At 34.2% G+C, this 3,281-nt stretch overlaps 1 non-coding gene across 1 annotated transcript; it reads left to right on the top strand.

Moving 5' to 3' along the window:
- The first annotated feature begins 264 nt into the window (after positions 1-264).
- TRNAR-UCU lies at positions 265-337 on the top strand. Its single transcript has one exon. It is a non-coding gene; the product is annotated as a tRNA-Arg (tRNA).
- The last annotated feature ends 2,944 nt before the right edge of the window (positions 338-3,281 follow it).

Below are 3,281 nucleotides of genomic sequence, written 5' to 3'. Positions count from 1 at the left end.
CTTTCCTAGTACATCTGTCTCAATTAGTGTCACTATCCAAAACTCATTTTAGTAATAATCTCTAGTTCTCCTCCAATGTATTTGTTTACTTTATAACTGTGCTGTTCAATATAGTAGCCACTAGATACATGTAGTGATTTAAAGTCAAATTAATTAAATTTACATAAAATTTGAAAATTCATTTCCTCAGTAGTGTCAGTCACATTTCAAGTGCTCAATATCCACGTATAACAAGTCACTACCATACTGGACAACACAGGGAATTCCCGGGTGGCCCAGTGGTTAGGACTCTGCGCTTCTACTGCAGGGGGCACGGGTTCAATTCCTGTTCAGGGAACTAAGATGCCCCAAGCTGCACAATACGGCAAAAAAAAAAAAAAAAAAAAAATTTACATAGATATAAAATATTTCCATCATCACTAAAAGTTCTATGGGAGAGCACTGACTTAAAATCTTAATTGTGAAATTGTATTATATATAGTAGTCTTTTTATTTCTCTGTTTCTCAGTCTGGAGATTTCTAAAAGCAAATAACCTAAACCATTGGCCTTTAGGCCACATAGTAGGAATGCAGTGTTTTTTCATACTTCACATGCCAACATTCATAAACACTTATAAGAGGAAACCACAGTGATCTATAACCAGAGGAATAAGCAAGATTATTAAAGCACAGAAAACATCCATAGGAAAAAAGACTTTTGAGTCATGGGAGTAAAACCTTCTCAGCCTAAAACATAGTTAAAATCTGAAGAAAAAAAGACCTAAACTCTTCCATCACAACTGCTACAAAGAGCATGGGGATCTTAAGCAGAGGTTATTTTGTAGAAAACATGGATAGAGAATGACACCTCTTAGGTTTTCAGCATTTTTTTTTTTTTGCAGCAAGCAACAATTAGATATTGAAATAACATTGTTGATCATTTGAATCCTGTGAGACTGACAATATGAGACATTGTTAGAAATGACTGAAAACGTCCAACATTTAATATACTATCCATGAGAAGGAATTGACCATTGTGGGCATATAGGTAAAGATGGAAGAACTGGAGTGGAAAGATAAACTTATTATTATTCTTACTGATTTCTCATTTTTGAACTGCAGATAAAAATTTATATTCTGTAATTTTCATTCTTTTGGAAAATACTGATGACTATTGCTTCCAATTCCAACCCAATCCATTACTTAAAAGTCATTTTTTCAGTGAAGTTTGTCCTTGCTCACATTATCTAAAAGTTCAAGTTCCACAGTCCATATCTCTTTCTCTCTTTTTCTTCTTCTTGTCACCATTTAACATTCTAAATATTGTACATATTTGCCTTGTTTGTTTGCAACCCACAATAAATTTAAGCATTTGAGTGCAGGTATTTTTGTCAATTTTGTTCACTGTGGTATCACTAGCTCCTAAATGTGTCTGGTACGTAGTAACTACTCCATAAATATTTGTTAAAGGTTGAATGTTCAAAACAGAACTCATTATTTTCTTCCCCTATATATGCTATCTCAAATTGTGGTACTGTAGATATTCTATAGGGTTACTGATCTTAGAAACGCTTTTTCTTAACTTCTCAAGTTCAATTAATTACCAAGTTTGACCCATTTTCCCTTCTAAGTTCTTTGACTTTCGTATCTACTTCCATTCTCCCTTGTACTACCAGAGAGAGCCTGCTAACTGGCCTCTGTCTCAGGATGCTTTTCTTCAAATAGCACCATCCATACTGCCGTAACCATGAACTTTCTAACATGCAATGCTACTTGTGTCATTCCTTTTCTCAGAACTCTTCAGAGGGATCTCAAACACTTTGGAATAACGTCCAAACTCCCTATCATTATGCACAAGGCCCTACTTCCTTTTCCATCCTCATCTCCTTCTACTCCTTGTTTGCAAGCACCTGCATAGAGCCTCTTGTTTTACCCCTGGCCTCTCCAGTGCAACAACCTGTCCTTGAATGTCCTCCCACCTTTCACAGAGCTAACCACAGACACTAGGTTTGGATTGGTTAAACATTCTCTAGGAACTTTTTTATAATGTAGTTACCAGTTAATGCTCTGATCTTCTCTTACAGACCGTGAGTTCCTGGAGAGGAGAGAGTACATCTTACCTTTATAATTAACACAGTGCTGGGATAGACTAGGAGCACAGAACTATTGAAAAAAAGATTAAATAATTGAATATCATCCTAAGGGACTGAGAATGTATGTTCACAGGCAGATGCCATTTATATGACAAACCTCTTCGGGAAAATAGCTAATCTATTAGAATTAGAAAAATCATTTCAGATGTTGTTGTGTTCAAATAATACATAAAAAATCTGGGCACAAATGTTAAAATAGCTTTTTTAATAGTTTTTAGTGAGTTTTAGGTCTAGCAGTTTCAGCTTCACTGACATTTATGTTCATGATCTTCCTAAATAACCCTGTCGATTTCCAATACTTTTCGCCTTTGGTTTAAAGGAGAACAAGATGTGCCTGTGGTGAATATTTTCAAATTTTCAAATTTTTCTAAACAATGCTGACCTTAACTGGGCATAGAAAGACTAAGCAAAGTCCATCCTCTGTTTATCTTGAGCAATTTCCAGCTACAGGTTTGTGCACAGGATTTATATTCCCAACTGGATTGAACTACTTTCACCTTTATTAAGTGGTTTTGGTGCTGAAATGGTTTTTATTCAAGCTTAAATCCTTTTGTTCTTTATACATTTAAGAGAATTACTTTTCCTTTGAACATTTTCAGGTTCCCATGATTCTTATCTCACTCTATTCTTTGAAAGCTATGAAGCATTATTTACATTTTATTTCACAGAAATTGTTTTTATAAATGTGTAGTTTTGCTTTCACTTTGTCTATCATTTTCATTTCCTATGAACTGACATTGAAGGCAGAATACGTTGTAGTATTGTGATCATCATTTTGGAAAAAATACATTCCCCAAATTTGGTTATCAAATAACTTCCATACTGTTAGTTTTAACTCAGGAAAAAAATCAAATCAAATCAAAACAAAACAAAACAAAAACACAAAACCTTTAACAGTTACCCAGAGTTTATAGGTCTACAGCAACTATGAATAAACTGCTAGAGGCAAATTTTTTTCAGCAGAAATTCTGCTCTGCAGTATTTTTTTCCTTAAATTTTTTTTCTAAACAAATGTCATAATTATAATCTTTTAATTAATTTGATACTCCATACAGAGGATTCCTAAATGAAAGCGAGTAGCTGTTTTTGCCATGGTGCCCAGAAGGATGCCTCTATTTTGCCAAAAAATTTTCTGTCACTAATGTGAAG

This window comes from Balaenoptera musculus, chromosome 12 (assembly GCF_009873245.2).
Source record: "Balaenoptera musculus isolate JJ_BM4_2016_0621 chromosome 12, mBalMus1.pri.v3, whole genome shotgun sequence".
NCBI classification, from domain to species: Eukaryota; Metazoa; Chordata; class Mammalia; order Artiodactyla; family Balaenopteridae; genus Balaenoptera; species Balaenoptera musculus.
This window is presented reverse-complemented; position numbering and strand designations above follow the sequence as displayed.